The sequence below is a fragment of the Leuciscus leuciscus genome, assembly GCF_965113295.1.
Source record: "Leuciscus leuciscus genome assembly, chromosome: 4".
Taxonomy (NCBI): domain Eukaryota; kingdom Metazoa; phylum Chordata; class Actinopteri; order Cypriniformes; family Leuciscidae; genus Leuciscus; species Leuciscus leuciscus.
Window position 1 is genome coordinate 40,622,716 of NC_138728.1, and position 12,964 is coordinate 40,635,679.

At 38.6% G+C, this 12,964-nt stretch overlaps 1 protein-coding gene across 2 annotated transcripts in view; it reads left to right on the forward strand.

The window, feature by feature from the left end:
• Positions 1 to 7,816: 7,816 nt before the first annotated feature.
• LOC309496080 (uncharacterized protein) overlaps positions 7,817 to 12,964 on the forward strand; it is a 329,920-nt gene continuing 324,772 nt past the window's right edge. For both annotated transcript variants that reach the window (XM_082166037.1, XM_082166038.1), the window contains exon 1: positions 7,817 to 7,871. The gene's annotated coding sequence lies outside the window, so the exon portion shown is untranslated. The remainder of the gene's footprint in view (positions 7,872 to 12,964) is intronic.

Genomic DNA, 12,964 nt, shown 5'->3' on the forward strand with positions numbered 1-12,964 from the left:
GGAATGCCGCACAGTCCCTCTCAGCATTGTTGTAGTCCTTAAAAAGCGATCTCTTTAAATTAAATCTTCAATGCTTGAACTTTGTGCATTGTAACTTTGCAGTTGTTGTTTATGCTTTAACAGTAACATTACAGAAAAGTGAAATCCATTTAACCCCCTTTTATTACCTCCCATCCATATTGGTTTCTTTTCCTATTTTCATATTCCGATCGTATCCATGTTTAACTATGTTCATGGCTCATGCATCCAGGGGAATTTTCTTCAGATCTAACACTCCGATCTTGCCCTAGGTCCTTTTTCTGATTCACCTTCTCCCCTAATTTCTTTACTCTTTCTTAAGCACTCCAACCGACTCTCAAGTTTCTGGTATCACATCAACAATTTCTAAAATTAGTAATACATTTTGTCCCTTCTCATCTGATTACATTCCTAAAAATCCGCTCTAGATTCTCAGATCACTTTCCCTATTTCCTACCTACGAAGCATCTCTCTCTTAAGCGTGGTTCAGGACTCATCTAGTTCTGTCCTCAAAAGCTGCAGTTATCTCCCCTCCAGTATAACAGTCATTCATTTAGGTTTGGGGCAGCCACTACAGCAGCTGAACGTGGCATTTCTACTTAAGCTTTCAAGATCCCGGGCAGATGGTCTTCCTCTGCATTTAAGTCTTACATAAGACCCGATTCTAAAACTATTCTTCAAGCCCAGCAAGCTCTACAATAACCATAAGGTAAATAACTATGCAACTACCGGTGGTGGTGTCAATCTTATTTCCTTCATCCTGTTATTATTCTAGCCAGCACTCCTCAATGACTATCTAGTCATCTATTATGTGTGGCCTAGCGGCTCTGTTCAATGTGGCCTCGTCTCTATGTGGCTGTAGCAGCCGTTGTGCCTTTGTTACATGTTCGTCATTTAAAAAAAAAAAAAAAAAAAAAAAGTGACGGCTATTTCATGCGATATTCATGTTCTATGTGGTCTACTGTGACCGTGTAGCCTAATGTGGCTGTCCCGTGGTCTTGTGGCCATTAAATATGGCAGGTTCTGTGTGGCCTAGTGGCTTTGTCTTGTTGGCCTCGTTCAGTGTGGCTTAGCAGCCTTGTGGCCCGGTGGGCCTCGTCTCTGTGTCGGTCTCATGGCTTCGTGGTCCCATGTTGCCTTGTCCTATGTTCGGCCTTCAAGGCGTGGCCCTTATGGCCTTGTTCTGTGTGGCTTAGTGGCCGTTGTCTGTACGTCTCGTCTAAGTGTGGGATTATGGTTTGGAACTCTTTGTTCTGTGTGGTCTACTGAGACCGCGTAGCCTAATGTGGCCTTGTCTCGTGGTCTTGTGGCCTTCATGGCATGGTTAAATGTGGCCTAGTGGCCTTGTATTCAAGTATGTCTGTCTACGTGTGGCATTAGTGGCCATGTGGGCCTTGTGTACATGTGGGGCTTGGCGCCTTGTGGCATATGTTTGCCTTGTCCTTTTAAAAGATGCCTGATCGGCCAGTGGCCCCTTTGGGGCATAGGTTCAATGTGGCTTAGATGCCGTAGTCTTGTGTGGTTTGTCTTCGTGTGGCACTAGTGGCTTGGTCTTGTCCTTAAAAGATGCAACGGTGGCCAGTCGCCCCCCAGGGCATAGGTTTGTGTGGTCTTTAAGGCCCGTTGCATCTTGTCAAAAAAAAAAAAAAAAAAAAAAAAAAACACCTATGTGTTGTCCTGTCTTACCTCGTCTCTTTGTGGCATTAGCGGCCGTTGTGGCTCATAGAAGCCTTGTCTCTGTGGTCTATCTTGGCCGTGTGGCTCATAGAAGCCTTGTCTCTGTGGTCTATAAAGGCCGTGTGGTCCAATGAGGCCAGAGTCTGTGTTTATGCTCGGCCCTAGGCGGCTGCTATATGTGGTCCAATGTGGCCTGTTTTATTATTTTTGCCAAGGCGGCTGTCTGTGTGGTCCAATGTGGCCTGTTTTATTATTTTTGCCAAGGCGGCTGTCTGTGTGGTCCAATGTGGCCTTGTCTACGCAAGCCAAAAGCGGCATTGCTGGTCCAATGAGGCCTTGTCTCTGTTTTCCTAGGAGTGAACTGGCAATTTATTAAATAAAAAAATAAAATAAAAATAAAATGAAAAAAAGTTATACTAGAATTTAATTTCTTTCCTATTAAACTTTAGGCACGCTGTATTTTTCACATCTAATCTACCATTTGTTCTTCCTTCTCTATTTTTCAGGAACCCCAGGACTCTAGACTGGTGGGTATACTCAGTTACCATCTTTTGGGGGTTGGCGGGCCCTGTCCCGGTGTATTCATACTCCACCTATTTTTGGGGGTCTGCTGCGCCCCTGCCTTCATCTTTAGGCAGGAATTGCAGATCCGATACTCTCGGATTATGCACTACGGACAGGGCCTACGCCAAATGACTTTGTAGATTATCAGCTTGCTGAGCTGTCAATAAATGTACGGTTTATTGAAATAATTCTCCCGAGTCTTTCTGGTAGAAATGAAAGCTTTAGCATAAGTTCTGCCGGGAAGACTCAATTACTACGTCACCTATTGCCTTCACTTCTATCCAATCATATTCTCATGCTCATGTATAAAAGCTCGGTACTTACACATGTTTGAGTTCGCAGATACTGAAGCGACGATTACCCCCATCCTCCCCACCACCACCAGGATGGTCCTGTCCATACCTCCCGGGGGGTCTGCTGCGCCCCTGCCTTCATCTTTAGGCAGGAATTGCAGATCCGATACTCTCGGATTATGCACTACGGACAGGGCCTACGCCAAATGACTTTGTAGATTATCAGCTTGCTGAGCTGTCAATAAATGTACGGTTTATTGAAATAATTCTCCCGAGTCTTTCTGGTAGAACTGAAGATCAAAGTTCATAAAAGAGGCCCAAGGAACCTTCAAGATTTAAAGACCATTTGTGTGGAAGAATGGGCCAGAATCACTCCTGAGCAATGCAGATGACTGGTCTCTCCATACAAGAGGCGTCTAGAAGCTGTAATCACCAACAAAGGCTTTTCTACAAAGTATTAAATAAAGTGTATTCAATACTTATTCCCTGTGTCATTTCACTTTATTTATTATGACTCAACTTGTATACTTAAATGTTCTGATTTCTTTGTATGAATTCAATATTTGGCTTGATGTCTACATCTGGTGGAAATTGTCAATAGCCCACTTAGAAATCCCCTTACTGATAAAAATGCTGATGTGTCAAATACTTATTTTCCCCGCTGTATATACCAGTAATAATACTTTAAAATCAATCCTAAATCTAACCAGTGTAAAGACCTTAAATCATTACATTTTAAACAATTGGTTATAACAATTTAGTTAAACCATTAAAATGGAATAAAAAAAACAAAAAAAAAAACTCCGGGAGATGCGAGAGCAAAGTAGTCCAGTGATAATTAACAGGCAGCCATGGTGAACGCAATAACCGGAAGACGCAGTACACTGCTTCGCGGCTACTTCCGGCGTTTGTGTTGCAATAAAGTGCCTATTCTTGTAAAACACTGATATTTTTTATTTCATCAGAATCTTATTGAATATATTTTACTTCAACTACAATTCATTATAATTATTACAAATGGCTTGACATTAACACCCTCAAATGCGATGTATTGCATCAGTGCATGTAACGCAGTCACTCCTACTAGACACTTAAGCCTTGTTTATACTTTCTGTCTCCGCAGCGTGAGTCTCCGCAGACTGCGCGCGCACCTCCCCAAACGGACGAGGCGTTTATACTTGATGCGCTCGCCGTTGTACTATTCTTTGAAACGACAGGGGGCGACACGAGTAATTGTCCTCTAAACCAGTGGTTCCCAAACTTTTTGAAAGCATGGCACCCCTTTGTAGTGTTTTTTTTTCCACGGCACCCTAACCCAATTAAACTAAACGAACATATGTACATACATATATACAATTATATCCAGATGAGCAAACAACCAATGAAGCATAAACAGCAGCATGAATTTATTATGAATGCATTACAACAGACATAATATGAGGCGAAACAACCCCTTCAGATGAATCATCAGTCCATTAATAACTGGACACACGTCAACAGACTGATTTTAACCAATAAGGCTACTGTATGTGAGAATCATTGGAATAAAACCGATTTAAAGATACTTAACTCTTTAAATAATAATAAACAACTCCAAATATTTTTGCATATGTTGGTGTTTTGATATGATTTTAAAATATGCTGTAAACAGGGTTAGCCAATTATAGTTTAGCATTTTTTCATTAGTTTTTATTTTTATTTCGTTTTGACTTTTTGTTTTCAAATTCAGTTTAGTTTTAATTAGTTTTTAAAGTGGGTTTGCTAGTTTAGTTTAGTTTAAATTTTTTGAAAATGCTTAGTTTTCGTTTAGTTTTTATTAGTTTTAGTCTTTTTTTTTTTTTGTAATTTGGGTTATTTGTCAGGGGCAAGATTCAAAAAGACATAATGACATAACATTATTTAATATTTGAATCACAGCTTATATAGTGTTTTGACATCGACAACCACAACCAAAAAGTGAATTTTTCCTCAAACTTGCGACTAGTTAACTTTCTAAAGAAGGCGCAATCGCTTCTCGGGTCGACAATAACACACTGACAAATTTATATTCAGAATTTAAAATATTTTTATACCACTTTTTAATGTATGATTGTGTAAAGGTGTTCACGAGATAGAGAGACCAACCTTTCGCGAACTTGCTTTCAACGTCGAACGAACACTCGTTCTCACGGAGACGCGGTGTGCACGGAGGGGAGGAGCTGTGTGTGTGTGTGTGTGTGTGTGTGTGTGTGTGTGTGTGTGTGTGTGTGTGTGTGTGTGTGTGTGTGTGTGTGCGCGCGTGCGCATGTGAGAGACGCATGAGTGACAGAGAGAGCAGGGAAAGGAAATGCAGCTGAACGAATACGCTGCGTGTTTTAAATAGCGTTTTTTCCCTCCTAGTTTTCGTTTTTTCGTTCGTTTTCGTTAACGATTATAACCTTGGCTGTAAAAGGTTATTATATGGTACGATAGTTATTTTAGGCTGTTTAAATTGGAAAATAAAGCTGAGATTCTGCGGCACCCCTAGCCAGTTGTCACGGCACCCCAGGGTGCCGCGGCACCCACTTTGGGAACCACTGCTCTAAACCATCAGGAATCGGCGGTGAGAAGAAGAAAACTATACACACATGACAATGCTTATTTTAGTACACCACCACCAATACCACACTACAAAAAGAATCATGTAAAACCCAGTAAACCCTGAGATTATTACTCGTGACAATAAAACAAAATATATGGATATGAGAATGTACAACATAACTAAATTAACGGTCTCTTACATATTTTCTAATTTCACTAAACATTGTTTCTTGAACATTTTCATTAAACATGGACCTTTATGTTCATTAAAAATACGTGCAAACTGGGTGCCGGTGTGGTGAAAAGTTCGAGCTCGGCCAGATTCGGCTCGAAGTCGCTCATCTTCGGATGCGGAGCCGCGCGCGCTGTTACAAAAAAAGCCGCGCACACCGCCAAGCGAAATGGGGTCTTGCGCTCCCAACGCGCACGACCGCCCACACCGCGATGACGTCATTTTTGCCGTGCGCACCTTCGCGCTCGTGCGGACGCATCGAGTATAAACCTAGCTTTAGGAGGGGTGAATTTTTAAATATAATATATAAATTTTTCAGTTGTAGTCTTTAAAAAAGGCATCTGAAATGATAAACTAAGTGCAATGTAGTGTTATAAAAAATATATATATTTTTTGATCAATACTGAAATATCTGAAACGTTTCCAATAATCATATTCTACAGAATAGATGCACGATACCAGCTGCGCTTTTTCACTCTCTCATCTCTCCAACAGCGAGTGACACACAAACCCGCCTCCACTCACTCACTCGCTTCATTTGCTCCGGATGAATATTGTTGCTTTTACAGGGCTTGACTTTCAACCTGGGATTGCGCATATAAAGCGCCTCTCAGTGCTAAACTCTTTTTCACTGTTTATTGCTCTTAAACAGTCAAATAAACACAAAATAATGTCAAATGCAGGTCTTGGCGAGTATTCACATAAACACAGTCAGTTATGTTTTAGCAGGCCCGTCGCGACAAGGCAAGCAAACCAAGCAATTGCTTGGGGCCCCGAGCTGGCCTGGGGCCCCAAGACAACGACTGGTTAAGAATAAAATGCAACGACAAACTGTGTGAGCGCCCCTTTGATAGTCAATGCAGTAAAGTACAATGACACTGTTATCGGGATCCCCCTCAAGGGGGCCCCTCTCAGTAGTCGATATCGATTCCGATACCAATACTTTTTCATTTTAAAAGCATGCACTTGAACTTGTATGCACTTTCCTGTGCTAGAGCAGTGTGTCATGATTTATGAGGTGAATGCATCATTAATATGCTAAATCTGAATACGTTTTAATGACTACTAAATATTTTGTGATTTGTGCTCTCAACTCGCCTGTAATTAGTCAGTGACTTTTACAAAACTACCCTAATTATATTACTAGCCTACTACTAGCCTACTAGTACTAGTCTACTGCAAAAGTTTGGGGTCTGTAAGATTTTTATTTCTCTTCTGCATTTATTTGATCAAAAATGCAGTAAAAACTGTAATATTACAATTTAACATAGGTTTTCTATGTCATAGTAAACTGTAATTTATTCATGTGATCAAAGCTGAATTTTTCGGCATCATTACTCCAGTCCATTTTGCTTGGGGCCCCCAAATTCCTTCAAACGGCCCTGGTTTTAAGTGAACGTAAACAGTTGAGAAATAATTGCATGTGTAACAGTATAATGTATCCATGCGTCAGGTCTTAAAGTGACGGCAGCCTAATATATGCAAAGCCCTGATTACAAAGTTCAAAAAACATATTTAAAGAGAAGAAAGCTTCATCTTTAATTCATGAGATCCAAGCTTTAAGGCTGTTTTCTTACATTTTCCTTTGCAATTTTCTTAATCAAATTTACCATAGTTATAGCACAGATATCACACGACTATATAACACAAAATCCTGAGTCAAATCTTAATGGGTCAAGTATTTAACTGTTCGAGAGGGAAATGGCCTGTGGGAAGAAACTGAACTGTGCCTAGATGTTCAGTGCAGTGGTTCTCAAACTGAGGGTATGTGAGGTGACAGAAGGGTCGAAAGGAAAAACGAAAGGTATTAATATTAAGTGACGTTCATTTTAAACACAGTATTGTCAGTATTTTTTGCAACAAAATAGTAAACCACAAAACGAAAGCCACAGCAGAACTGCATCACACAGCAGTGTTTGTTTGCAGTTATACAGCTATGGTTGTGGAGCTGTTTTTTTCTGATCAGTCCATATTTAGTGCATGAATGGAAACACAGAGTTCTCCTCATTTGTAAGTCGCTTTGGACAAAAGCGTCTGCTGAATGATTAAATAACATGAAATAACACCTGATTAGTCCTATGGCTTTATCTGCTGTACAATCATCGACTGCAGCAAGGCCAATTTAAGTTTTCTTTTTATACAAATATTTCATAAAATTCATTTCTAATAACTTTACAAAAGATTTAAGGTCTTTGTAACAATATTTTATTTATGGCAATAATTACTTCTGACTTGATGACAACACACTGCCAAATGTCTGCTTTCAAATGAGACCATACTTATGCTTTTAGTGCAAAGGCTTCATGAACTGTTAATATATATTAACTGTTAACTAACTTCTATGTATGTTTCAATATTGGCACATGCATGAACTTGAATATTTAAATATTTCACCCAATTCCTTATATATTATATATATATATTGTAGACAGCTGAGTGTGGGAAAAGGACTTTTATTTTGGTGTAGGTATATGACATCATAAGGCTGCACCGCACTCCTGCATCTGTTAAGATTCGGCTGAAGAAAGGTTTGTGTTTTTAAGCATTTTACTGTTTAAATCGATACAAACCTTTAAGGCATTTTTAGGGCTGTGCTCAGAATATCGATACATCGTCATGAACTCCTGACGATGCGCGTATCGATACTGTTTTGCATATGTAGCCAATTCCATATGTAGCGCATCATTTGAATCATTCCTGCACTTTAGCATGTATATTGTATGAGTAAATTAATCCACACAGACTATAAAATCAGATCAGTCATTTTAAAACTTTTCTGCGAGACGCAATTTCACAAAGAGCGTGAAGCCTTGTTTATACTTTCGCCTGGCTCCGCGCGTCTCCGCTGCCTGCGCGCGCACCTCCCGGACGAGGCGTTTATACTCGACGCGCTCACAAACAGCTCGCGAGTAACTAAAGTTATTTTCCGCGGATTATATCACTTTAACTAACAAAAACACGCAAAATGATGTCAAACATTTCGGTCTTGTTGAGTATATCCTCTACACACAGTCGGTTATGTCTTCAGCATAAAACGCATGATGGGACAGTATAATGAAATCAGGATCCGTGCACTAGCTCTTAAAGGGACAGAAGACATATGTGTCTGTCATTAATATTATTGTCAAAACAACAAAAGATAGTTTTAATTTTAAGGAATCTGGATTAATAGCCTATGTATTTAATTTAGTCAGTACTAAAATACTACCCAGTGTTATTTTACATTTGATTTATTCAGTTTCTAGTATTTCTGAATACTAGTGCTAGACCTAAGCAAAAACTTTTCTCTTTATTAGTAGGCTATCTTTATTCAATTGTATTTATTTGTGCTACTTTTTACAATTTAATTCAAAGATTACAAATACATTAATGCACTTCATATGTCAGGATTTACGACCATACAGTGTTGTCGAGCTTCACAAGCGTGAGCCACGCTACACAATAGGCTATACCAACACGTCAGTTTTTAACAGAAACCGCTATTCCCCGGTTGTATGATGAAGTTGAGTGAGACGTTCTGCTGTCACTCTCTTCTGCACAGTGTTTCACTCTTAACACTGAGCATGTCGATTAACTGTTGTTTCTGCATAAAAATCTGAAGATGTAATTGTTTAAAATGATTTCAACGTAATGTGAAGAAATGACTTTGTTTGGTGCACATTCCAACACTTAAGACCAAAGACCAAATTGTTAAATAATCAGAAGCAGAGACTTTAAAAGTAGAAGGAAGAGCCATTTTAAGCTTTTTTTGTGACAATTTTATTTCATTTAACTATAATATATGTACTATACTATAAATGTTCTACTGTCTATAAGTACACAATCAAGCAATGAAAAAAAGCTTGTAATTAAGAACATAACATTGACTTACCTGTCGAGAAGAAAGCAGGCAACTTTCCACCTGGAAAAAGCTATTATACCTATTATATATAGCATTAACCCTTGTTTTTGTAATCTCCGGTCACGTTTACTTTTACGACGACGAGGACTCCTTATCCTGTGACTCAGCAAACGTATGGTCCTCCATTATAAATAACCGTACAGTGCAGCCTTTTAAACTTGCCGGGGCAGTGACAAGCACCTCTCACTGCTCTGCTCCTCCGCTTATGCTGGTTTCAGTCACGTGACGCTGGCTCTGAACAGAACTTGGCCTCACAGTACATTCCAGAACTAGGCCTCACAGTACTTGGCCTAGTACTTTTTGTCCCTCTCTGCTATTATAGTTTTTCAAGATGGCGGAACTACATGGAAGCCTCCGTGGACCTACCCGTCCCATGTTTATAAAGATAATACATTTTTCGTTCACAAGGATTAGTCTGATCATTGGCATAGGTATTTGTACACCATTGAGGACATATCTATGAATAAAAATATTGATTTTAGATAATAAAATGCATAAAAAAACTACACATTGTCGCTTTAATGACAAAAACTAAATAGTTTTTCAGTGATCACTACTGTTATAACACTGGTTATACAATAAACATATATTACTGTTACTAAGCTCTGAAATTCCAAATTGATCCATTTTGTGATTGGTATCGTATCGTGGCTTTAGTATCGTGACATTGTTGGTGATACACAGCCCTAGCATTTTTATAGTTTTACATGTAGGATAGCTTAATTATTAAATTTAACATTGTAGTTTAGCTGTCAGCTCTCTAATCACTCTCACAGTACTTGTCATTCACCGATCGGCCTGTGCAGCATATGATCAGAGCCATTAGATGACAAATATAAGATAATATAAGGTTTGGAGTAGGGGTGGGGGAAAAAATCGATTCTTAGATGCATCGCGATGCGGACGTTGTTTTTCTTCCAATAACGTAATATTGACGGAACGCAAAAGGCGGAACTCTAAAGCGGACGTGCAGTGTGCGGACAGTCTGTGGCGTGCACATAACAGAGAAGCATGATGGCTGAGCGCCAAATTCGAACGGCACCCTCTTCGTTAAAAGCTAACGTATGGAAAATTGGCAATTTCATTGTGACCTATTTAGTATTTTTTGTATGAGAGCTGCTTTCTGTATTGTTGAGTTTTCACATCAATATGCTGTAAACCGATCTGTTATAAGTACGTTATTCTGCTCTGCAATATGTGCAATGCCAATCACAAAGTTACATTTTGACTGTGCTCTCTGCAGATGTTCATTCACTTTTTTTGTATAAGCTGTTTTTGATTGTGGTATACAGCAAACATTTCAAGTCATAACTCTTTATTATTTAGTTGTGAATAAGAGTGGCTTTGTATGCTAATTATTCAGAATATGCGTAAGTCCACAAGCATTATGTTTGTATGAGAGCTGATGGTACATCATTCTATATTTTTGAACGAAAACTGTTTGTGAATTTGCTACAGCAAAATGTTTTTTGTCTGAAGGATTATATTGCTCATGGAAATAACAAGAGGATGTTGGTTAAAAGTCTATTATTAAATGCTAGAGATTCATATGCTGAAGTTTGTATTAATTTACTACAAGTACGCTGCTAGTACAGGCACACATTTTATCTTCCTGTTGGTTCTTTGCAATGTTGGGCATGACATATGCTGGCAAATGTAACCTTACAGTTGAATTGCCAAATCACTTCCATTTGTTTTATTAATAAAATTAATATAGGAAGATGGAAGTAAGTTCATTATGGGTCATCATAAATACTTTGCTTTAAAAGTACCAAGTAAGTAAAAAAACGTTAAAGGTCCCATGACATGAAATTTCCACTTTCTGAGGTTTTTTAACATTAATATGAGTGGTATATGGTCCCCAAGTTTCTAAAAATTTTAATCGGTGTAAATCGAGCTTTTGCTATTTTTCTCTGCCTTTGAGAAAATGGAAGCTCAACCGGGCTGATCTTGAATCTCCTCCTTATGACGTCATAAGGAGAAATGTTACCTCCCCTTTCTCTGCTTTGCCCGCCCAGAGAATATTTCCTGCCCATGAGAAAATGAGCTAGGAAGTAGAACGCGCGTGCGCGCGATTTTAGTTTGTCCACGAGAGATATCATGGCTTTTGAGCGAGCGAAGCATTATAATTGCTCAATAATTGGATGTACAAATGAACATCGAATGGTCAATACAGAGCTGGGCTTGCTGAACGTCGGACAAGTAAGTCAACAAATTATATATAAGTGTGTTGCTTTACTGTTTATGGTTACCTAGCTTCTTACACGTAGAATGTGGCTGTCACATTAGCTATGCAGTTACTTGCGCTAATGTAAAGGTAGACAGCATCAAGTTACACATACTGTAACGCGAGTGTTGTACATTTCTTTGTTATTTGGATAACTGTTTTCCTGTTGGTTATATGGCGCACGCGATATCCGCATTTCAAGATTGCAGAGCTTGATGTAATTGTAATAAGATAAATTACAGACACAGATCTCTCATGAAAAGGCAACAGTAGGTTCGCGTTAGCTACATGATGATAACTGTAAACCAGGGGTCACCAAACTTTTTTCTCTGGGGGCCACATTATCGTTCCTGACTGTGATGGGGGGCCGGGGCCGGGTCAGCTATATAACATAGAATTGTATGACCCAGACCAAAATGACCACCAGCAGGCCTCATTGTGTAGTAGAGATTACTAGCCTGGCACAGCCATCCCCACTACTATATCCACACTACTATATCAACACTTGATTCCTGGCAAATATTTGTTTATCTTTACTAGTGGTTTGCAAAAGTTGTAATCGAGTCTTCACACTTTGTTTTAATTAAAGTTATTCTTCACAAATAATCGTTGGTCCACTGTTCTTTGAAAACTCTGCACTCTCTTTTAGGGGTGGAACGGTACACAGAAGTCACGGTTCGGTTCATACCTCGGTTCAGACATCACAGTTCGATACGAGTTCGGTACAATGGAGGGAAAAGCAAAAAAGAAATGCAGAAGGCTTATGCATGTCTCATTTTTAAAAAAATAAGTTTTATTAATAAAGTAAAGGCATAGAACCAGTTTATTTGTGCACTGACAATAGTTTTATATAAGTAGTTCATTAATTCAATTAATAAAAATACCTTGATATGTTTGGTAATTGTACCTGAATGAATTGAAAATTAATCTGCTACATTTCAGATTAATATATTTGTTTGTATATAGTATGTAACGTAAATGCCTCTGGGTTAATGCGAATTAGCTCAAGGATATAGGGAATTTTAGGAATATTAATATTTATGACTCATGGTCATAATTCATAAATCGCATATGCATTTACTTTATCAATTATCGAGATTACCTTGTTCTGTACTGTCTGATCATTACAGTTAAGAAGGGGGTATCTCTTTTCAAACTCCAAGAAAGTTTATCTTCTGGCCACGAAGACAAAACCTCTTTGGGTTTATAAATTAAAACTACTCAAAGTAGTTTTATAATATAGAGCCTGTAGCTTTATAGATCTTTTGTTTCATTGACTTTATAAAAAAAAGTGGGTTTTCAAACACAGAGACAGTTAAAAGTATAAATGGGTTTATTAATAAAATGGCACACGCTAGAGATTATAAGCTACAAATATAAACGTACGTAAAATGCAAACGATAAAACAAACAAACATTTAAACAAACATGACGTGATCGGAATGAATGACATGAAAGAAAGAAAGAAAGAAAGAAATAAAGAGTTAAGAGATA